This window comes from Hordeum vulgare, chromosome 5H (assembly GCF_904849725.1).
Source record: "Hordeum vulgare subsp. vulgare chromosome 5H, MorexV3_pseudomolecules_assembly, whole genome shotgun sequence".
Classification (NCBI taxonomy): Eukaryota; Viridiplantae; Streptophyta; class Magnoliopsida; order Poales; family Poaceae; genus Hordeum; species Hordeum vulgare.
Window position 1 is genome coordinate 152668487 of NC_058522.1, and position 24649 is coordinate 152693135.

The 24649-nt window shown below is 44.6% G+C and overlaps 1 long non-coding RNA gene across 3 annotated transcripts; it reads right to left on the bottom strand.

The window, feature by feature from the left end:
* Nucleotides 1–1951: 1951 nt before the first annotated feature.
* On the bottom strand, nucleotides 1952–22382 carry LOC123395790. Of its 3 annotated transcripts, none has more exons than XR_006609831.1 (3): nucleotides 19884–22353; nucleotides 18467–18637; nucleotides 1952–1990 (listed from the first exon to the last, which is right to left on the bottom strand). It is a non-coding gene; the product is annotated as an uncharacterized LOC123395790 (long non-coding RNA). The 3 variants fall into 3 exon arrangements; XR_006609830.1 differs by lacking the exon at nucleotides 1952–1990 and adding an exon at nucleotides 3331–3370; XR_006609829.1 differs by lacking the exon at nucleotides 1952–1990 and having other exon boundaries at nucleotides 18232–18637; nucleotides 19884–22382.
* Nucleotides 22383–24649: the final 2267 nt, after the last annotated feature.

Here is a 24649-nt window from a genome sequence, read left to right on the forward strand (position 1 = left end):
TTCATTATACTGGATACCCAAAGGTACTAGAAGGGTATAGTGACTCAAATTGGATCTCTGGTGCTAATGAGACAAAGGCCACAAGTGGATATGTATTCACTCATGAAGGTGTCTTTGTTTCTTGTAAGTCTTGCCAGCAGACCATCTTAACAAGGTCAACAATGGAAGCGGAAATCAGAGCACTAGATACAGATACAGTCGAATCAAACTGGCTTCATGGCTCTTGAATGACTTGTCGGTTGTTGAGAAACCTGTACCAGGTATCTGTATGAACTGCGACAATCAAACTATGATCGCCAAAGTGAGTAGTTCAAAGGATAACATGAAATCATCAAGACATGTACAAACAAGATTAAAATCTGTTAGAATAATGAGAAACTCCAAAGTTATTGCATTGGACTATATCCATAGGTCTAAAAATCCAGTAGATCCTTCTACTAAGGGTCTATCACATAATGTGATAGATAATGCAACAAAGAGGATGGGTATGAGACCCACAATATGAGTTATTCACAATGGTAACATGTTCTATGTAATTGGAGATCCCGTAAATTAGAATTGGACGACAAGTTGTTGGTCGGCTAAGAGGAGAGTATCCATACTTTTAACAATACCACTCCATGATACTCTACTAATCTGCATGGTAGGTTGACGTATATCTTAATGTGTTCTAAGTGGCTTATTTAATCAGATATGTTGCACTATAGAACATCTTTTGAAGAATACACCTATATGAGTCTGATTGTTAAACATCGCAGTCTATGAGAGTAGGGTGCTCTCTAGTAAACTCATGAAGGGCAATAGATATGACACATAAGCTCCACTTGCGTGGAAGTCCCATGGTAGCCCAATATCAGTCGAGGTTTTGTGTTAAACTAGATTCGCAGAAAAAATGGCACTTCAAGGCCTAGTTCACTATTCAAGTTGCTTACTAGTGTAGCATATAGTTCTAGATGAAAGTTCAACTTAACAGTCTCCACTGTAGTACCGGTATATAAACAGTATTTTGGAGCCAAAGGCAAATTTTATGTGCCTCTCGGATCTGGTGGGGGATTACTAGAATGTAGTCTATTTTGGGGCCAGCCCAATAGCATTTTCATAATTCCTAAGAAATCATATAGGCCCATTTATCCCATTCATGCAAGGCAAGAGGTGGGACTAAAGTTTAGTCTCATACTGCTCACCTAGTAGAAATTGGACCTCCTTATAAGGGAGGTTGTTTCTCCACATGTATGAGGATGAGAACAAGAGAGACATTCACGTGCTCCTTCTTTGCCGCTCGCCTCGCCACGCCACGCCTCGTCATGACGCTTCGTGGGTTGTGGGAATGTGTTGAGTCATTGTCTAAATTTTTGCCACACATGGATGGTATGTGAAAGGTTACACGAAAGTTGAAAAGTTTTTGCTATAGTGGGAATCGAATATGAATGTTGCACCCTTCATCTGCTGGTTGTTCGCTTCATCTCCCATCTTTTCGTTTCATCTTCCTTCACATACTATTTGCCTCCTTCTCTTGTGCCTATAAAAGAGAGGTCGATCCTCTCCAGATACACACACCAAACCAGCACATTCCTCACGACATCTAGTTCTAAAGCTCTGAGCTACTTTTAGTGTAACGCCCAAGATGTGGTCTTGTCCTTATTTTGGCTCTAGGGCCTCGACATGGATAGAAGCGCATCTTGTCATTTCGCAAGAATGGATATCGTTACAAATACATACAAAGAGATATGAGTATATGGAATTGTCTTACACTCACCACAAGCTTATCATAATCATCTCAATACATACATACATTCAATCACCATTCAGAATAGCGGGGTCCGACTACACACAAATTCAAACGTTAAAACGACGCCCACCCTTGCTATCCTAGGCTACCGGTCTCGAACCCATCCTATGATCCATGAAGAAGAAAAGAATAAGAATAAGAAACTCCAAATAGAACAATCGTCGCCCTCATGTTAAAGTATCGCTTTACCTGTACCTGAAACTGTTGTTGTATTAATCTGTGAGCCATAGGGACTCAACAATCTCATTTCCAAAGGTATCAATACAAGCAAAGCCTAATGGGTGAGGTATGGTTAAGTGATGAGGCTGCAGGAATCAATAAGCATTTATTTGAGTGGCTAATCATGATAAGAGGGGGGTGATCACGCATACCGGACGTGAGCTAATCATGATAAAAAATAATCCTGAACACCTACTTATGATTCAAACATAACCCCACCGTGTCCTCTCTCAGAGTCAGAACTCATGAGTAGAGACAGTCTCGATTACGCATACAGTTGGCATATTTTATTTGAGTTTACTTCAAGTTTGCTATTACCGGTTGTTAAACAAAGTTTCCAAGTTGCCAAATAACCGCGGGCACGGCTATCAGACAGATTTAACCTTGTAGGGGTGCTCCAACTCATCCATGACAAACTAGCCACAAGCTGCGTGGAAAACCTCAACCAAGGAAAAACTCGTAGTCTCCTCGAAATCCTGGTGGAAAGCCTCAACCTTGAAATAACCCAAAGTATCCTCGGAATCTCGGTGCACAAGATATTTCGTAAAAAGTAAAACATATCCAGCAAGGCCGCCTAACGTGTCGACGAACTCGATAGAAGCCGCGTATCTCATTCTCCGGACATGACTGGATGGGAAAGCCTACTAGTAAAACCAAACCCCGAGTTTCCTCGTGGTGGCCCTGCAGTCTGCCCGTTTTGAACCAACACCCATGAGGAGCACTGGTCCGGGGGTTGATTAATTATCCACAAGGTCTGGAAGTCCCTATGCAGTTTTATTAGTTACTAGGTAAGTGTTGTACCAAAGTTGGGTCACCGGAAGAATTTTAAACTAAGATGAATTATCAAGGGGGGGCCATAACAACGCCAAGCATGTTAGGAGCGTTCAATATGGAACTTAACACCGATACACAAGTAAACAAGGCGGCAAAGGTGGAACCAAACACCAAGCAAAAAGGCCAAGCCTTCCACCTTTTACCAAGTATATATGTGCATTGAATTAAATAGCAATAATATTGTGATATATCAAGGAACCAGTCTTTTCACATGGAAAGCAATTTATACATGCCACTAGCAATGTTATAAGAAGGGTCGACCAAGTGGTAACATAGCCAAACAAAGGTTTGCTGGGATGTGGAGGGGGTTAGAGGCTTTTTATGACAATGTTGGGAAGCTTGACATTCAAGTGGTAGATAACGAGACATAACGATAGAAGCAATACAACTAGCATAACAATGATAGTAGTGGTATCCAGGGAAATGATCATCTTGCCTGAGATGCCGCTTGGAAGAAGAACGAATCCGTGAAGTAGACGGACCAACGTAGTCGAATGAATCCTCACACTCTGAAGTAGTTTTGGAACTCTATCGAGCAGAGAAAATCCGAAAAAACAATGACCACGCAATAAACACCACAACATATTCATGACATGACGCACAATCAAATATGATGCATGTCCATTTAATTATGCATGACACAGTAAAGCACAACAATCAACTTCTACACTAGTGAAGCTCACAAAACTCCACATTCAAATTATTTAGTTCACTTTCATTTATGTACACAATAGTATTAATTGTTATTAACATGGCAAGAGGTTAATCATAAATAAACTACAAAATCTAATCATTTTAAATGAGGCCGGAAACAACTTATAGTATTTCCTAAGCGACCCCATATGTTAATTTCAAAATTGATCCATAAGCACATTTTCTATTTATTGAAAAGGAAAATAAAGTGTACCATGTGCTTCTACATGTCATTCTAGTCGATTTACATATATAGATCATCTAAAACAGAGTTATGGTCTAAAAGATATGACCAATACAAGATAATATGCCATGAATGCAAAATGTATGAAAATGACAACCACAAATATACCAAATCATGGATGCAGTAATATATTATGAAACTACATGAAATTCTAAGCAAGTTTCATATAGGGCATGTCCAAACGGAGCAACAGCTCAACAAATACCAACAAATTTCTTAACAGAATGGATATGCCTTGGGTTCAGCTGATCTGGAACACTTGCTACCATGACCGAGTACCACAAGGAACTGAGCCATGTGGATCATATTGGTGGAAGAGTATTATCAAGTTATTGGAAAACTTTAGGGAGGTCACTTGGGTGCAAGTCAAGAGGGAGAAACTGTCCTCTTTTGGCAGGACAAATGGAACATTGGCAACTCAGTTATTCCTCTCAAAGATAGATTTCCTAGACTGTTTTCATATGTGAAGGATCATTGGACAATGTCAAAGATGGACTAAACACTTAGGGTTTGTCCCCCTAGTTCAATTTGCCTCTCTTTGAGGAGGCTTACTTTGAGCTGTCGACACTTCAAGCTTCCCTCCAGGATTTTCAACCGAGTTCAAGCCAGAATGATGTCTGGGCTTGGATGGAAACATCTAAACCTTATACCCCAAAGGCTTTCTACTCCCATGTGCATAGGGACCAAACTTTTAACCCTCTGTTGAATATGATATGAGATAGTTCTTGCACATTGAAGATCAAGGTCTTTGCCTGGATGCTGATCATGGACAAATTGAATACCAAGGACATGGTAGAAAGAAGGCATTGGCACATGGATGATGGGGTCAATTGTGGAATTTTCCATGCACAAGTAAGAGAAGATAGGGATCATCTATTCTTCACCTGCCTCTTCAGCAGCACAATTTGGAATTATTTGCAAATTGACTGGGTGATACAATTGATATGGCAGCTGTTGTCTCCCATGCTAAAAGTTCCTTCCAACACCCTTTTTTCTCTGAGATGGTGTTCATTGCATGTTGACATATTTGGCTAGCCAGAAATGCCAAGGTATTCCAGAATGTTCGGCCTAGATTTGCTGCCTGGAAGTCAAGATTTATAACTGACGTGTACCTTATGGCACATAGGATAAAGCCTAAGTTCAAAGAGGGCCTGCTGAAATGGGTCTCTTTCTTACCACCCTAAATATAGACAACTTTTTAGGTTAGGCTCCTTCCCCTTCTACTTTACTTTCGGTTACCGAGGTAACCATATACATACTGTAATCCATTTTTAATAAAGGTTTGTGGTTGTTGGGGCTTTGCCCTTAAAGTGTTCGGTTAAAAAATACAACCAATACAAGTTATAGTGATAATCTACCCAAAACAGCAACATGACATTTTACACACACCAAAACAACAAGCTATGGGAATCTAAATTGCACAAACAATAAATGGGGCAATAGTTGGCATGATTCACAACATTCAACTCATAACAACAATTGAATAGAAGCATGGATTACTAAAAAATGAGCTCACAAGATGGTTACTTGAACACAGTTTCAGACTTAGTGAAAAAAACATTTTTAACATAGAAGTTTTATTATGAAGACATATTGGAAGCAATAAAAACACATGCTATAGGGCATATAATGGCATGAAAATTTACAGCAAGGTATTAGGCATGACGAACTTCATTTCATTCTATACTAGCAAGGTCTAAATATGCACAGATTCATAGCTAGAATCAACACAACATGGCAGTTTGAAATAATTAGATTCTCAAACTTAGAATTATTTTGACCCTACAAATAGCAACATTTTCATGGCATGTTCACATGATAAAAATACAGCTAAGCATGACATACATGGCTTGGGTAACCTACTAACAACAACTACACATAGCATACTACTAATCACTCCATTGCACACATTCAAAAGAGGCATGTGTTTACTTAATTTGAGCTTCGCAAAATCGAACTTAACGTAAACACATTAGCAGCTGTAACGTGATAGCATGTTTAGAGCAATAAACGATCCTGTTAATGATAATTTACATGGCAACAAGAGGCATGGCATCCAAGTAGACATAACATAGAACAATTCTCGCGAAGGAACCACATGCAGAAGGCCTATGGAATAGACACAATCATCCATGCAAGATCGAATAAACTAATAATTTAGACTTATTCATGAAGCACTTGCAACACATATTTGAGCATGCAAATGCATCCTATTATGCATGGAAATGTGAAAAACATGTAGAGCACGAAGAATAGATGATTTTTCATATAAAGTTTATATAAATGAGAACTCCGGTTATTTAGTTATAAAATAAATCATTTTAACATGGCATTTATGCAAATTGATGCAAACGTAAAGTTTAAATTTTTTGAACATGGATCAAAGTTGGATGTTGTGAATCTACACAAAATTCTACACATATATATAGGACATGTTTAATTCCGCACGGTTATTTAATTATGAGCAATGCAAGATGAGGGGGTTTTCTGAAATTCAGTAGATAATAGCTAAATTCATAGACAGGATAAAAACATCACGGGCCGAATATGTTGGGCACGGGATAGTTATACAATTCAGTGAGTGGCAGATAGCGGAGCTGGGCGTGGGGAGCTCACCTCGTGGGCTTCGGCCCACTCGGAAAGGAGGTCGCGCGGAGATCTGCTTGGGCTGGGCCTCCTACAACCGGCGGCTCGGCTAGGCCCGGGCAATGCGGCTAGGCTCCGTGCAGGGATGGATGCGGTCTGCGGCCCATGCAAGGGGTGTTGCGTGAGCGGGCAAGGATCGAGCAGCACTTGTCTTCCTAATACAAAGGATGGCGACGCCGGAGGTCTATGGCGGGGAGAGGTCCGGCGAGGCGAGGCGCAAGGGGGCAGCTGGGAACAGGCGGGTCTAGCTATCCCATGCCGGATCCGGGCATCATCGGCAGTTGACGGAGCTCCGCGCAGTGGCACGATGTTGATGTTGTCCATGGCGGCTTCGGTCGTGCGAGGAAGAGAGAGACAAAGAGATGATGGAGGGGAGAGGGAGAGGGAAGGGAGATAAAGGAGAGACGGGGACGGCAATGCTCCGGCCTGTCTTTGGCGACCAGCCGACGGGCGGCCCCGGTGGGGTCACCAAGGGTTGGAACCGCGAGGGAGCTCGGCTCCATGCGGGGAGGCGGAGGCAGGAGCCTCGGGCTCCTCTCGGGGAGGCGGCGCTGGTTCGTGCCCGAGCGGACTCCTGACGGGCTTTGCGGGCCGCGGCGGCTGAGGGTTGAGGAGAGATGGTGGCGGGGTAAGGGTTCCTATTTGGGCAGGGGATAGGCTTCCTTATATAGCAAGGGGCTAGGTTTAGGGGGTTTCATCCGCTTTCGGACCGTAGGATCATTATCCGACGGCTTTGATCGAAGGGTTAGGCTAGCTGGGTTAGGTGGGCTGTCTAGCTGGGCTAGGACTGAGAAGAGAGGGAAGATGGCATCCCATGACAGAGTTTTTTAAAACCGCAAAAATGTCTGATATTTAAACCGTTGACGATGCCGCTACATTGTCCATTGGGGTATCAAACGACCTCCGAACACGACGAAATTTGGTATGCGGTCTACCTATACTATAATAAGACTGTACGCCAACTTTCAACCCATTCTGAGAATGTTTATACACACTTTTAAACGCAATATTTTACGATGCCTGGGCACGTGCGTGTGTGGTTGGTCTCGAAACGGTCGTCGACCAGAACGGAGAGAACCGGCAACTAGTAACGGATGCATGTCTGAAAATGACTACAATGGAGTGTCGATGCAATATGTATGATGTGCACGATGCGATGATGAATGCGGCAACCAAATAAATCACACGATGATAACAAAATAAAAAGGGAATCTTCCGGAGCGTAGACTTCGGGTTGTTACAACTCTCCTCCACTAACAAGAGATCTCGATCCGATGTCTTAGAATGAGAATAGGATGTGGAAGGAAGAGGTAAAACTTAGATGCTTCTTTGAGAAACGAGTGAAATCAATGGTCCTTGAAGGTTGCAAAGAGATGAAGAATAACATGAGGAACAAGAAAGAAATCAAAATAAATTTGGGCAGCACTTCGATAGGTAATAGAGGGAGAACTTGATAAGATAGAAAGAATTTGGAAATATTGCACAACACTCCGATTAAATGGACAAGCAAGGGAAGAACTTGATCTTAACAAAACGAGAAGATGGACCAAAGAGAGGAAACTCTGGAACAAAAGAATGATAATGAAATAAAGGTTGACAGAATAAGATTATGAACTTCCATGATTTAGAGGGAACTTCGCGAAGAGATACTTGAGAAAAACTTGGAACTCCGGAGAAGAAGGATGAAGAACTTAGAACCAAGAATTTGATAACAAGAACAACTCCAGAAGAAGGATTCAGATCACTTCGAAGAAAGAAGAACAAGAATTACGTTATGATTATCCTTCATCAAGTTAAATTGATGACAATCACGGATTTAGCATACCACTTATTTTTCTTGAAAATATCGAGGAGAGATGAGGGCACAAACTTGAAAAAGTCTTCAACGAAACACTAGTCAGAATCTGAAATGAATGAGGATACTTCAAATAAATTGAGATGCATGAGAATGAAGAGATCATGATCCTCCTAAGAGAAAACTCCAACAAGGCACCGAAATAATTGAGCTATGAACGAAGAGACAACAACTGAGAAGAATTTGAGAATGAAAGCTGAAAGATGAGAACAAGAAAAATTGTGAAATGATGGCCTTCTGAGGATCGAGGAATGAAAATAACTCTGAAATGCACCGGATAGATATGGGAGGGATTCCTCATGATCAAAAACAATTCAAGATGATATCATGAAGCTAAAACCATGAATCTTCAAGAGAATGGACCAAGATTTAAGAGAAACTCTCCTTCGGCCTTCAAAGCAGAGAGTGATGAGAAGGCACACCACCAAAATTTTGAGATACTTCGGAACAATGAAGAATAAGAAGGTTGAGCCAACGATAAAATAATTCAAATTGAACTTGGACAAGGAACATGATTAATGGAATTCATTCTTACGTAACTTTTGAAAATAACTTGCGACCTCTCGAAAGATTAGAAGAGACGAGTAAGATCCTGGAAAAACATATGGGTTATGGGCCCACTCAAAGAGAACACTATTGAATGGATTGCTTCGAAAGAGAGACTGCACTGGTATAAATGGAAACTTGATGAGGAGAGAACCTCGAAATAATTTGGAAGAATTTGATTAGAAACATGAATCTTCAAAGAAATCTTCAACACTCCGTATAGAATAGAGAGGTGAATAAACAAGATGGGCTTGAATAAGAATTTCCAACACAGGAATCATTTAACAAATGATAAAGGGATATGACGAACACCGAAGCTTGAATTGAATTCTTCGGGGAAGAAAAACTAGAATGAAGAATGATGAACTTAGCACTTGATCATCTTAACAATGAATCACTAGAAACAATATGGTAGAAAAGATAGCGGAATCAACAATAAAAGAAAGGCACTTGGAGGATAATTGAATCATTGAAGAAAAGGGCGGGAGGGTGGGGAAAACAAAGAAAGCTTGGCACAGATGAGACGAACTCTAGAAAGAAATATTAGGATGGATCTTGCAAATAGTGGAAAGATTGAATTAACTTGAAGGGGAGCACACCGATTGAATAGAATTTGACATGACAATTGGATTCAGCAAAAGGATTAGCACTCCCATCGAAATATGAGAACACCGCTTAGGAAAGATATGAAATCACCACTTGATTAGCATCTCGAAGCAGCAAGGGTGCGAGCTGCTTGCCAACATCCACGAAGGGGACTGCAGACACCACTCTTCGCCGCGCACCCTCGTGGGAAAGGCATTCCTAGCGGCTTCTACTGGCCCACGGCGCTTAATGATGTTGCCGAGTTGGTTCAGTCCTTCGAAGCGTGCCAGTTTCACGCTAAGCAGATCCATCAACCCGCGCAGGCGATGCAAACCATTCCATTCTCCTGGCCTTTCACGATGTGGGGGTTAGACATCCTGGGGCCCTTCCCCTGTGCGGTCGGTGGGTACCGCTACCGCTACATCGTCGTCGACAAGTTCACCAAGTGGACGGAAGTCGAGGCCCTCCGCACCATGCCAGTCGGCTCGATCGTCAAGTTCATCAAGGGCCTCGTACGCCACTTCGGTGTCCCCAACCGCATCACCATCGACAATGGGACCCAATTCACGAGCAGTTTTTTTAAATCATATTGTGCTAACCTTGGTACGTAGATATGCTATGCCTCCGTGGCGCACCCGCGCACAAACGCCCAGGCTGAGCACGCCAATGCCGAGGTCCTCAAGGCCCTCAAGACCAAGAGCTTCAAGAAGAAGCTTGAGGCTCGCAGAAAGGGCTGGCTTGAGGAGGTGCAGTTTGTGTTGTGGTGTGATATGTCTTCGTCGTATCTACTTTCCCGAACTCTTTTGCCCTTGTTTTGGACTCTAATTTGCATGATTTGAATGGAACTAACCCGGACTAACGCTGTTTTCAGCAGAATTGTCATGTTGTTTTTGTGCAGAAATAAAAGTTCTCGAAATGACCTGAAAATTTACGAAGAATTTTTCTGAAATTAATGAAAAATACATGCGCAAAGATCCACCGAAGGAGGTGAGCTAGTGGGCCACAAGCCCAGGGGTCGCGGCCACCCCCCCCCCCCCCCCCTCGGCAGCGCCGTGAGGGCTTGTGGGGCCCACGAGGCTCCACCGCCTCCAAACTCAGCTTTATATATTCCGTTTCGCCCGAAAAAAATCAGAGAGAAGGATTCATCGCGTTTTATGATACGGAGGCGCCGTCACCTCCTGTTCTTCATCTGGAGGGCAGATCTTGAGTCCGTTCTGGGCTCCGGAGAGGGGAAATCGTCGACATCGTCATCATCAACCTTCCTCCATCTCCAATTCCATGATGCTCTTCACCATTCGTAAGTAATCTCATCATAGGCTTGCTGGACGGTGATGAGTTGGATGAGATCTATCATGTAATCGAGTTAGTTTTGACGGGGATTGATCCCTAGTATCCACTATGTTCTGAGATTGATGTTGCTACTACTTTGCCATGCTTAATGCTTGTCACTAGGGCCCGAGTGCCATGATTTCAGATCTGAACCTATTATGTTGTCGCCAATATATGTGTATTTTAGATCCTATCTTGCAAGTTGTAGTCACCTATTATGTGTTATGACCCGACAACCCCGGAGTGACAATAGCCGGAACCACTACCGGAGATGACCATAGTATGAGGAGTTCATGTATTCACCACGTGTTAATGCGTTGGTCCGGTTCTTTATTAGAAGGAGAACCTTAATATCCCGCAGTTTCCATTAGGACCCCGTTGCGGAAGGTATGGACAATAGATGTCATGCAAGTTTTTTCCCTACGTATGACTACATACGGAATACATGCCTACATTAGATTGACGAACGAGAGCTAGTTACTTATCTCTCCGTGTTATAGCTGTTACATGATGAATCACATCCGTCATACTCATCCATCACTGATCCAATGTCTGTGCGTCTTTTACTACTGGTCCTTGCTACGTTACTTTGCCGCTACTGATGTTACTTGCTACTGTTGTCACTGTTGCTGTCACTACTGTTGTTACTTGCTACTTTGCTGTTACCTGCTGCAAGACTTTTTTTCTGACGCCATTGATACAACAAGTCAGGAATAGCCTGCTGTCAACAGACCTTTTTCTCGCACTGTTGCTATCATACCACTTTGCTACTGATACTTTGCTACTTTGCTACTGCTGCTATCATACTACCTTGCTACTCATACTTTGTTGCAGACACTAATCTTTCAGGTGTGGTTGAATTGACAACTCAGCTGCTAATACTTGAGAATATTCTTTCGCTTGCCCTTGAGTCAAATCAATAAATTTGGGTTGAATACTCTACCCTCGAAAACTGTTGCGATCCCCTATACTTGTGGGTCATCATGGTCCATCCGCACCACCACGACCAAGCCCACCGACGAGACCCCATTCTTCCTCGTCTATGGAGAAGAGGCGGTCCTTATCGTGGAGTTAAGGTATGGTTCCCCACGGGTGTTGGCGTTTGATGAGGCGAATCAAGCCGACTCGCGGGAAGCCGACCTCCTGCTCCTCAAGGAGGCCTATCACCGGGATGCCCTTTACGCCACAAGGTACCAACATGCCCTGTGGCTCTACCACGGCCATCACGACTGCCCCCGCACCCTCAAAGCTGGAGACCTTGTCCTGAGGCGGGTCCTCTTCGGGGAGGGCCTTCACAAACTCCCCCTATGTGCAAGGGCCCCTTCAGGATCGCCGATGTCTCCAGGTCAGGCGTCACGCGCTTGGAGACTGAGGATGGGAGCACGGTGGCCAACGCGTGGAACATTCAGCATCTCCGAAGGTTCTACCTGTGACACTCTCACATAATAACGAGTGGGTTGTAAACGCCCGGGGCCTCCTGTGCATAACCCCACGATGAGGCGCGTCGTGGTCGCTGTGGAGGGCCCCTCCCATGCCCAAGTGGAAGTCACTATGCTCGGCGCTAGAGGAATGACAGTGGTACCGCGACTATGCCCACGCCATACTGCAAGCCCTTGCATCACGCCTGGGATCGATTAAAGAAGACGTCTCGTGAGCCGCAACTAACACTTCTTTTAGGTTGACTGTCGTGGGTATAAGCCTGACAGTAGATGTGTAGGGTACGAAAGGGATGGGCAGAGCCTTAGCTACGGCGAGGTTGTATGAGTTCAGGCCCCTCTGCGGTGGAGGTAATAGCCTTACGTCTCAGTGCTCAGGGAGCTTGTTGTCGAGTGGAATATAGAATACAGTGAATTGCTAACCCCTGCACCAGTGGGGGAGGGTGGCTTATATAGAGTGCGCTGCCCTCCACAACGGTCCGGTGCACAGGGGTGGAGTAGTGGCCAATAAATGCCTACGTTACAGGTAACGTACGTCTTAAATGCTAATAAAGGCACCTGGAAACGTATGACCGTTTCCCTCCAGCGGGGTTACGATGCACAGAGTGGAATCCAGTCGGTTAGTTTGATAAACTCCGAATGCTAATTTCCGACTGGACGGTCGAGGATCTGTTACCGACTGGATGAAGGGAACTCCTTAGTTCAGTCGGAACTGACTAAGGGCCTTATCCCTTACGAGGGGTAGTCCTTGGGTTGGACCTCCTAGGGCAGGCCTATGACCCTACCCTAGGACTATAACTCCATCATTGACCCATGCTAAATACGGCAGCCACACTTTCTTTCAAGGTTGACTTGTGCCTGGGTACGACAACCGAGTTTCCTTCTTCTCGTTTTGACTTGCAAGCAAGCTCACCAGGCCGATTTGTGCTAGACACAGCAGTACTACCTCCCCTTTTGGCCTTGTAAACAAGTTCATCCCTACTAAAAGATCTATCTCTTCTGGTTTTAACGAAGTTTCGTTGGCTTTCTCTTTTCTCACCACATACGCTCGCCACCTCCCTCTCGAACGTCACGCGAGCAGGGCTAGGGCATGGTGCCAGCACCCGGAATACAGGCTTTGTTCACTGGCATGTCAGGCTCCGCATATGAGTCTGTTCCCGTGCGCACCACCTTGCCAAGGCATTAGCGCCTAATTTCCTCGCGCGATGCACAAAAGCGAGTCGACAAGCATACGTTGTGCCCCCGAAGCACGGCACCCCACATAGAGACGTGACACCTGGCGAAGAACGACCTATCTGACACGCGCCGCGGGAGGGCCCTAACCTGCCCCGGGCACCCTCACCGCATGGCCCTACACAGGAGCTCGCAGCCTGGTTGCCAGGTGGCAGCCAAGCCCTGCATACGGGGTACACATCGGACGACACAAGGTATGAAATAGCAGCAGAGGCATCACAACCCATACAAAACAAACATTCATGACAGGGACAGGATGTTCAAGCAAAAGTCGCTCGCTTCGCGCCTCGGCAAGATTACAAGCCAGTAGGGCCATGGGATAGGGGAGGCCTAGAGGGATGCCCAACTCTCTTCGCCGTCGTTGTATTCCCTATACGCTTCGGCTTCATCACCGCCTTCATTGATCGGGTGCCCTTCGGCACCCCCTGACCCTCGAAGCCGTCGGGGTGAACTGCACACTCAGTGCATCAATGTGGCCCTTTAACGCCTTCCCCAGAATGTTGCGGCTCGCCTTGGGGACATGGGCCATCATGGCCTCGAAATTGAAGCAAGGATCAGTATGGAAGAGGTTGCTGAAGACGCGCGTCACCGCGTGCGATAGAAGATTGTGGCTTTCTTCCTCAATCAGGACCCCCACTTCTTGTGCGCCCACTTCAAGCTGTTCCACGACCTTGGTGAAGAAATTAAGGTAACCGGCTTCATCGGACAGGAGAGGGTTGGAGATGCTCCCCCTGCAAATGAAACACATGCCTTGGTGCGCCCGCCGCTTGAGGCCTTGGAACATCTTCGAGCGCTGGAGTTGAAGCCTCGGGCCTCCCTCGCCTCGTCAGTCGCCTGGTCCACGAGGGAAGCAACGCTAGCTCGGCCGTGGCGATGGCCTGAGCCCCAAGTACAGCCTCCTACAAGGGTAAGGGCCTCCTTGAGGCTGTCTATCTTGTACTGCAGCTCTACGAGCCGAGCCATGAAGCGGCTCTCCTGTAGTTGCAGCTTGGTCCTATAATCCTCTGGCATGCTCGACCCGCGCGTCGGTGTCCCCTTGGATCTTTTCTACTTGTTGGTTGTAGGTGGCCTCGCTCTGGCAACATACTAACCGAGCATATCTAGTTGATCGCGCTCCAAGACAAGATCCGACGATGCCAAGGCGAGCTGTTGTTCGAGGGCGTGGAGATCTATCTCGCGAAGGGCAAGCTCGCACACCTCCACCTCGACCCTCCGCCCCTAGAATCGTTGCTCCAAAGTGGCGTTCGAAGCCTGAAGCTCCCTATCGCGTTTCTCAATGGCCTCGCGGCGCCTGACCGCTTTGTCGGCCTCGTGGAGGGCGTGCTCGCACACCTCCCTCGCCGCGGCGGCATGTGCTTTGGCCTTTGCGTACGTCTACGTCCTGAAGCTCTGCCCCAAGCCGCCTCACCATGCTCAAGGTGTTCCTCACGAGGTCGTGGCGGACCGAGGTCCAAGAGGCCACGAGTTCCAAGGCCTAGTCTGGTTGAGGCCCAACACTTCCACCCCCGGTCAAGGCCACGGAGGTTCCGGCTCTGCTCGCTGGGGCTAGAAGCTGGTTGATGTTCGCCCCGCCCCGCCCCGCCAGGGTTGGGTGATGTGCACAGGAAGCTCGAGGCCTCATCCAAGGCGGTTGGCCTCTCGAGATTCTCTGCGATGTTTGTCAGGTGCCGGGGGTGACTGGGGGCTCCAGCCCCTTTGACACATCCTCACCCGCAGGGGCCCCCGCGGGAAACGCCGGGAGAGTCGCCTCGCAGCCTCAACAGGCGAGGGCGTGGTCGCGTCGTCCCAAGGCGCTTCACTCGCACGGTAGTCCGGTGCGCCTGGGCCACTCCCGCCTAGCCCCGGTCGATGGCAAAAAGTCGTGTGCAGGGCCCAGGGGTTGCATGGCCCCCTTCCCCCTTGAAGCCTGCACGGAGGAGGGGTTAGTCACACTTGAAGCGCCGAAGCAAGGAAAATGGAGGGGTGGTGCTCACTCGTACTTGGCGGCCCATCTCCTCCTCTTCTTCAGCGCCCTCGGCATGGCCCCAACGCCACCTTCAGGTCGGGCTTGAGGTGCAGGCTCGCCGCCTCCCGCTGCCGTGGCTGGGGCTTCGAGCCTGTTAAAGCCCCTGATACGTCTCCAACGTATCTATACTTTTTGATGGTTTCATGCTATTATCTTGTCAAACTTTGCATGTTTTGCATGCTTTTATTTATTTTCTAGGACTAACTTATTAACTCAGTGCCAAGTGTCAGTTCCTATTTTTCCATGTTTTTGACCCCTTTCAGACGAGATTTTGAAACGGAGTCCACACGGAAGAAAATCCCGAAAAGATTTTTTCTGGAACGGAAGAAGATCGGAGGACTTGGGAGCCAAGTCAGAAGAGCCCGAGGGGCCCCATAAGCCCCCACCCTGCGGCCAGGGGGCGCGCCATCCAGGCTTGTGGGCCCCCTGGAGGTCCCCTGGCCTAGATCTTGCGCCTATAAATTTCCAAATATTCCCAAAAAAATCAAGAGACGATCGCAATTACTTTTCCGCCGCCGCAAGCTTCTGTCTCCTCAAGATCCCATCTGGGGCACGTCCTGGTGCCCTGTCAGAGGGGAGATTCGGACACGGAGGGCTTCTTCATCAACACCATGACCTCTCCGATTATGCGTGAGTAGTTCACCATAGACCTACGGGTCCATAGCTAGTAACTAGATGGCTTCTTCTCTCTCTTGGATCTTCAATACAAAGTTCTCCATGATCTTCATGAAGATCTATCCGATGTAATCTTCTTTTGTGGTGTGTTTATCGAGATCCGATGAATTGTGGATTTATGATCAGATTATCTATGAATCTTATTTGAGTTTCTTCTGATCTCTCTTATGCATGATTTCATATCCTTGTAATTCTCTTCGAGTTGTGGGTTTTGTTTGGCTAACTAGATCTATGATTCTTGCAATGGAAGAAGTGCTTCATTTTGGGTTCATACCGTGCGGTGACCTCACCCAGTGACAGAAGAGGTAGTGAGGCATGTATCATGTTGTTGCCATCAAGGATAAAAAGATGGGGTTTTCATCATTGATTTGAGATTATCCCTCTACATCATGTCATCTTGCTTAAAGCGTTACTCTGTTCGTCATGAACTCAATACACTAGATGCATGCTGAATAGCGGTCGATGTGTGGAGTAACAGTAGTAGATGCATAAAGTATCGGTCTACTTGTCTCGGACGTTATGCCTACATGCTAGATCATTGCCTTAGATATCATCATGACTTTGCGCGGTTTATCAATTGCTCGACAGTAATTTGTTCACGCATCGTGATATTTGCTATTATGAGAGAAGCTTCTAGTGAACATATGGCCCCCAGGGTCTACTCCACACCATATTTTCAGCTTACACTTTTTACTTCGTTGCACTTTTCGCCTTCAGATCTCACTTTGCAAACAATCTTGAAGGGATTGACAACCCCTTTGAAGCGTTGGGTGCAAGCTTGTTTGTGTTTGCGTAGGTACTTTGGACTTGACGAGGCCCTCCTTCTGGATCGATACCATGGTTCTCAAACTGAGGGAAATACTTACTGGTCCTGTGCTGCATCACCCTTTCCTCTTCAAGGGAAAAACCGACGCAAACCAAAGAACTAACAAGAAGAATTCCTACGCGCCAGGGAAGGATTTTTGGTGTCGCAGCAGCCCCCGACTCAAAAGCCACCAAGACAGGTGCGTCCTGGGACCCTCGTGGCCTCCGAGAAGCAATGCCCACTGGCCGGAGCGGGGCATCGCCCGGGCAATTTCTCCCTCGTTCTTGTACTTGTATAAGGGGCGCCCCCCACGGTGGAGGCTACCGACGGTCTTGCCGAGTAGAACCTGGAGCACCCCGTCGAGCGTGTCGGCCGGAAGGTGCCCCGGGTGGATCCGCATGGGATCATTCGACCCGAAGAAGTACCACATCGAGTGTGAGTGACGATGGAGCGTGGCAATCCGTCGCGGGAGGAATTCCCTCACGACCAGCGCGGTGGACACCCCTGCTTCCCTCAAGGTCTCCAACCTCCCTTGCATCGGCGACAACCTCGAGTCAGCAAGTAGTGCGTGCTCCCACCTGGAGCTCGGCGCTGCTGGGGAGGACGAGTTAGCGCCCGAGGGTTGTACTACCATGCGTCCACGAACACCCATTGCAGCCTGAAACCTTCGGCGAAGTGATCGATCTCCATATCGATGCACTCACCTGCCATCGCGTCCACAGCCCGGAAGGACACGCACCCAGAGCACTGGCCGGGGACGGTCAGCTGGAGGGCGAAGACATTACACCATGGTAGAGCTTTCGTGACACACCTATGTGTCGGCATAGGGTACCTTTGCCGACACATAAGTTGTCGCTAACATCAATGCTGACAGAAGACGGAACAGTCGGAGGACTTGCTGAGAGCAATAGTATTGCTGACAGTTATTTACTTCCTGACACATAAACAGTCGGCATACACCCTACCTAGGCCGGAAGATGGTATGTCCACATACACCCTACCTACGCCGACACTTTGTCACACAACATACACCCTATTTATACCGACAGATAGCATGTCCACATACACCCTACCTATGTTGACACTTTATTAGCCATGCACATCCAACCTACGCCGACATATGGTATTTTCACATGCACCCTGCCTACGCCGACACTTTATTAGACAACATACACCCTACTTATACCGACAGATAGTCTATCAACATACACCCTACCTACACCGACAGATATTACCTTTGCCGACAGATAAATTGTTGGTAAAGTGATGTGCAGCCAAAACAATATTTATACTAGCTCTAAACGGATTCAGTTATTATCCTCACATCCACAAGTGGGTTCAAGATGAACACATATTGTACAACAATGAAAATATGTTCACAAACATGCAGATACATTGAACCCATGTTGAGAAACACATCAATCTTGACAAAGCATAATCTTAACCATCTTAACAATCTCCCAAACACACGAGTCACAAAAAATACCATTTGTTAATTGTTGTGAAAAAGTACAATATGTTAGCATAGTACACTGTCTAGCTAAACGGTTAGAGAAAAAGTTGGTGGAGTACCTTATTTTTTTCAGCACTCTAGATGATTTTCTCTTGGCCGTTGGTTTGCTTCCAACCATCATGCTTTATCAGCGTTCTCTTCATCAGATAATGTTTCGCTTCAAACCTTCATGCTTTTTGTCATTATTTTATGAAACTAAAGATAATAACTTCTTTTCCTTGTAGACATTCCTGAAATAAGAAACAGATGACCATAGGATCACCCATCTTTACGTAATAAAACAAAAATGCACTATTGGCATTTTGCTATAGATCTTGCTCATATGGTTGGTAGAAAGATGAAAATTGACAGGTATATGAAGTCGGACTATGTATGATGACAGGAATCGTTTGAGGCCTATCCTTGAATCATTAGGGGTAAAGAAGAAGGGGCATACTTAATTGATCTACGCCCAACATAATTCATAATGTACATGGATCAAATTAAGCGTGGGAGCAAAGTACGCTACATAAAGACTATGGTGTGGAAGAACTTCAATGGTGTCATGTGATGCAGAGCAAGACTATCACTAGGGCTTCATATTGGCAAGAAAATAACAATCGAGCAGAAAACGATGATTGACCCATCGCAAGAATACTTAAAAAAGCAAATTATGTCGTCTGTTGTCACACTGTTTCACACAGAACTAGGAACCATTTTCACAAAGAAATAGGTGCATGCATAGTATGCAACCAGAACCATAGTGCATCAGTATTACAATTCAATCAGACCCATAACAACGTAACTGAAATCTAAAAAGCAAGTACTAATATGCAAACAGGTACGGGGACACGGGATACGACATTTTCCAGCAAGTACTATCTTGTTATATGTAGAAAACTAAAGTGCTAATGTATTGTAACAGTGTGAACCCAAAATATTATGATATGCACCTTGTAATTATATGTAGAAATCTGAAGTGCTAAAGAATGGTTTTAATTAATTGTTTGTGTTCCTCCCCTCCGACCGTTAATAAAGACACATTGTCTCGTATATGGCAATCATTGGATAATTCATCAGTTTGAATTTAATGAGTAACAAACAGACCCATTGCTTGTCATTATGTCCAACCTTTATTGTAGAACAACAAAAGGTTAAGAACTAGTTAAGGAAATAAACTATTGACATTATTTTCTTAGAAGTCTGAACAGTTTGTATTTAGGGTGGTTGCAAAACTTCAGTTGTAAAGAGAATAACATGTTTCTTTACTTGACTAGACTTTACAATATAACCCCATGAACAATGCTGACTTGAATCTTGTTTATACTTTCCTTAAATAACAGAAGGGGGAAACAACATTACTTGGTGGGAATCTTAGCCGAAGCATGGAACCTGGATAGTGCGGACTAGAACTCGAGGAGAGAAAAATAACATATCGACAAAAGTGAGATTGAGGTACACACTGCAAGGAAAAAGACAAGGCTAAGGAGTCACTACCTTCATGGATATGGTCCATGGCAAGGGCGAGGTGTTTTGTCCAAAGGAGCGGCACATAATAGCTCCTCTTAGGAGTTGTTGTTCTTCCATGGTGGTTTTGCATATCACCATGATGCGCTCACAATATACATGCAGCCATAGTAGATGAAGATGAAATTATAAGCTACCTCTAGCATGGTATCAACATTAAAAATCAAAAGTTTCTTATAATTCTGAAAAAGAGTGCATGATACATACTTTTACAAAATAGAATGATACAAGTCCTTGCATGGTGTTAGATAGCAATATGTTTCTCGTAACCAAATAAAACAACAGATGATTGGTCCTAGGGTGATAGCCTACCTACACATAGAATGAATATATATATGCATTTTTAATACTACTATACGAAACTATTGGCCTAAACATTTTGGTGTTAGAGAGCACAACTAAAATAGAGTGTAGTACTTTCCCTTATTATCCTATTCTAGAATTATAGTGAAGTAGTAGCTACAGACCATGGAGAAATGTTATAAACTGAGCACAAAGCCAACCTTCACACAAACCTTTATACTGAGCACAAGCATGAGTAAAGAGAGGCAGGGATGGTTGCTTACGTAAGTGAAGGAGGGGGTAAAAGCACCGAACCGACGACGACCATGTGAAAGTACCGTACATAAAAGAGGGGTAAAATCACGTGAAGGATATCCGAGATCCTATCAAAAAATTAAACTAATGCTCTTTTCAAATTTCAGTTGGAAAAAGGAAAATTTAATGCTAGTAGAGGAATCATGAATAATACTGGTGATATTGTCATGGCAAAATCAGAACTAATCTGACTATATGTTGTATATCAGTTCTGAATATGGTATGCTTGGAGTAGATATAAATGGCAGGCAAAGTTAGATGAAAGGCATAAGATACGAAACCATTAAATGTTGGTAAAAAATAAAGAAACAATTAATCTTAGGATTCCTCCCAGGAAAATAATCAAGAAATAATGTCCGATCGATCTTAGGATTCATGGGTGCTACTGATGAAGACTGGAACATTAATCTCTCCTATCATACTCGACGTCCATGTAAATATCAAGCTCCAAATTATGTCACCATCGTCATAGCATCCATCTCCAGCCTTCCATATCCACCTAGTGGCCAATGCTTATTCCTTTGTTGCATCACGATGACAACAACCCATTCACCCAAATTTGAAACCAGTATAAAACAAACTGATAAATGCAAAGTATAGTAGTACATGAACAAACAGATCAAAAAGGTAGCAGTATATATTAATAGCAAAATATCCAATCAAATATCTAGATCTGCTACTAAGATTAAATCATTTTATACTATTTTAAATCAATATTCAGGATATAGCTTATCGACATCAGTGCATCAAAGGGTCCAGAATACACAGATAAGCTTAGTTCTACAGAATAAAAGAAAAGGGCAACTAATTTTGTTCATGATTCTTTAGTTCATTTTGTACAAGAGCAACCATGATTATGTACTAGTCTACTACCACTTCAGACAATCTAAAAAATATAGAATTTTATCACTACTAGACACCAATAGTGCTAGACAATAGACACTCACACTAGTACTCTAGTAGGCAGTAGCTGCAGTTTGTTCAATAAGATAGTACAATTATTGATCAAAGAACTGAAAACTTGCTTACAACTACAATTATTAACAATGAAAACTTGCTTGGAACCATAATTATGGACTGAATAACTGACAGTAGCTGGCACTGATTTTTATCGACTAAAGAAATAACAATAACTGCAGTTTAACATATTAACAAAGGAGTAGAGCGACAAATAAACAACACCACTACGCCAAGATGTTGTATTGCTAAAAGAGAAGGGATGGCGTGCCTCTAACCGCTGCCGCTCGTCGAGGTAGGAAGCAAAGGATGGATCAGCTCCTCTATTACTGTAGGAATGGTGACGGCGGCGAGCAACACTAACCGTCAGCGCCGTCGTGATGGTGTGCAGATGTGTGGCTCCGGTGCTTTTGGAGGAAGAGTGGCACAGCTCCGGGTCTGGTAGAGGAAGTTGGGCGCACCTCTATTGCTGATGTAGAAAGGTGTGATGGTGGTGAGGAGATCCAATCGTGGACGAGGGAGAGCTGCAAAATCGTGATGCACAGGGGTGGAGATGGTCCTGCTGCACTGGTGGTTGAGGTCCCGCGGTAGAGGAGAGGGGGATCCAGAGGGTGCCTTGCTCGGGCAATGCAGGCTACGGCCGCCGGAGGCGAGTAGGCAGACGGCGGCTTGTAACTTGCATCATGGCCCACTGGTGATTGAGGTGGTGGCAGCGAAGGGGGCGGGGAAGCGAGGCGAAAGAGGGGGCTGGGAGTTCGGGGCTATGGGCTCCGGTAGCAGCGGGGATGAGGCTGAGGTAGGAGACCCGAGGACGGCGGCGGAGGAAATCCGGGAAGACACGAGGGATAGGGTTAACACGAGTGGTTGTGAGCTCGTTTGGGGGAACTTGGCCAGGGTAAGGTGAATGAAAACTGCGCCGCGCATGTGACATCCTCGAATTAACCTACGGTAATCAATGTAGTTAGGCTACAATAAACCTATGCTAATGATGACACGTCACCGTGAGTACTATCGTTAATCTCGCGTTAGTTCAAAACCGAGTCAAATTCAAAATTAAAAAAATAAAGTCGAACGATAAAAGTTTTCGAATGCCAAAATAAAAATGTTCGGATGTGTCAAATATTACCTAGGAGAATTGTCATTTAGGAATCATTAACTTTAGAAGTATTTATTGCACTAAAATAAATTAAAACTAAAACTGTTAATAAATTAAAAAAAAAACATAATGCCATTAATTATTGTGATGTTGTTCCCCTGATACATAATGTCATTGGTAAATTGTGTCTTCTCCCTCTTATAGGTTCTATCCTATGCTTTTGTCAATACTCTCTTATCAAGCATGTGTTAATTACTCTTGAAGTTTGCGGTATATGTTCCTAAGATGTTGTGATGGATTGAACCTATGCCTTCCTAAAACAATATGAACCAAAGAGTTTTCACGAGTCTTGCTCTTCTGGTGTTTTGCCAGATAATCTTTCCAAGCTACAACCTCATCAAAGGCGAGGAGTAAATGGTAGGTGATGCATTGATGAACTAGGAGTCGACCTTGAACTCGTGTTCATGCCCATGGAGAAGACGTTGATCCTATCGTAGAAACTTCTCGTATCAATAATCATTAATTCTACGATTTAATCTTGTATTTGTGATTTCGTGCTTTGCAACCGTGGTTCCAACCATCATTGTTCTTCTTTGATCCCATATGTAGATAAGTTAAAGTGCTTGTCTTCCACAGATCAATACATTAGTCTAACCTCTACTCTGATCTACCTCTTAACTGTGTTTCCGACAACCTTTAGTTTCACCATTCCTTTGCTTGATGTCGTCGTTAATCAATTACATCTTCGTGAAGCTTCTCGACAAATGTGTCGTGATCATCATCAGCATTCCGAGATCTTGCAGGGTATCAATCGAATGCATGTTGAGAAATACCATCCCTTCCCCTCGATGATTTGTGAAATCATCGTCAACCTTATTGCCTTCCCTCCAACACAAACTTGTTCATGTTTTGTGTTGTCCTTTGAGTTCCTTGCTGATTCAGCTTATGTCACCTTCTACTTTGGAGTATTGCCATCTTTTATGTCAAGAATGTCGTGAGGATTGATGCACCTCTTAATAATTCTTGATATAGTGATACTTCTCACCATCACCACTCATTTCTTGGTCACCGTGTTGTTTTTTAACTGGAATTCCGACAAGTGAACACTGATGTGTGATTCCAATACTTCTGACAACCCCATCGCTCTGAAGTTAATGACTCGTAGTTTCATCCTTGGTGTGTTGGTTGTTGACTCACCATTCTAGCATTGGTCGTACTGCTCATTCTGTATTCTCGAGTGCACCCTTCAACCAATGCTAAATTGTTGATGTTTCCTCGAACATACGTCATTATATCATTTGATCTGACAAATGGTATCCCCTTGTTTCTTTCATATTGGAAATTCATCCCTGTCAAAATCTTGAGGGATTGTTGTTGAGCCCACTAGCCACACCCTCAACTTCTCCATGTTCCACGACGAAGCTCTTGAAAGCATTATCCTTGTGCCTAGCTCATAAAGAATATGTTTGATAAAAGAAGTGGTTTTCCCAAAGTTCACGTGCACTCTTGTCGCCGTCAATATGTGAAAGTTCTGTCCCGCTTCCTCTCGGGAAATACCAAATCATTCACGCATGTGCGAAGTGTTATATGTTTTGAAGATTTACTATCTCCACTTCATATAACTTCTCTTAGAACCCCAAGCCACTGACTGATCTGATCAAGGGAAAATAAGTTCCTTTATAAGAGCTAAATCAAGGCTTACGCAAGGGCCTTGATATCCTCGATGATTGTTCTCAAAACGGAACTCGGTTGCATTGTGTTGTAAGAATTCCACGTGGGAACGAATGTCTTGACATTGTGTACATGTGTCTTATAATCCAGCTCGTGATCCAATACTTGCTTCCATAGTTCACATCCCGAGAATCTTGTAGCACCGTCTCGTCTATTTTTTGGTGGTCCCCTTTATGTCTCACGCACCCTGAGACTGAGGTATCCTAACACCAATTAGATCTGAATCTCGGGCAGATATGATGGTTGGAACATTTTCCAATAATTATACCTTTGGTCTTATGTATCTCGGTACGGTGATGTATAGTCTAGCACACCTAGCCGAAGGACCTATTGTTATAAATTCTTCCATATATAA